Below are 628 nucleotides of genomic sequence, written 5' to 3'. Positions count from 1 at the left end.
GGAGGAGAAGAGATATATATTTGAGAATGTTGTTGAGCCTAATGGGCCATATTAGCTACGAGGCAATTATAAGATAAGGCCCGTCTCAAATGTTTTTAATTATGGAATGTCTCACATGTTTGTATATTGGTGGAGTTAAAAAAAAGACATGTGTCAGATGCTTGGATATTCGTGGCGGTAAAAAAGAGGCATGATTCGGATGTCTGCTGAAATAACCGGCCTCGGGTAGGACCTATCTGAGACGGGTTTTCCTAGCATGGACCTATCCGAGACATATAGCTCCTTTTGTAGGAGTGTTGAAATGATAATTATTTGTTTTTAAAAACTAAAATTACGAATAAAAAGTAGCTTTATTACACTCAAACAAGACAGTGATCTTAGTGAACCGCAGAATTGAGAGACACAAAAATAGTAGTGACCTTAAATGTCTTATATTCGTTTAGTATAGTTACCTAAAATGTATCCCTAGAAAAATGTTACCTAAAACGTCTTACAATTTGTTTACAAAGTGAGTACTAAATATTGGATCCTTATATATGCAAGGCATGTAACAAATCGATGTGGGGGACACACTAAGGGTATCAAGATATTTTTCATATCATGACTTGGTGAACCTTTCTAATTGGTT

This window comes from Triticum aestivum, chromosome 5B, assembly GCF_018294505.1.
Source record: "Triticum aestivum cultivar Chinese Spring chromosome 5B, IWGSC CS RefSeq v2.1, whole genome shotgun sequence".
Classification (NCBI taxonomy): Eukaryota; Viridiplantae; Streptophyta; class Magnoliopsida; order Poales; family Poaceae; genus Triticum; species Triticum aestivum.
The sequence above is the reverse complement of the archived record's forward strand: the minus strand, read 5'-3'. Positions refer to the sequence as shown.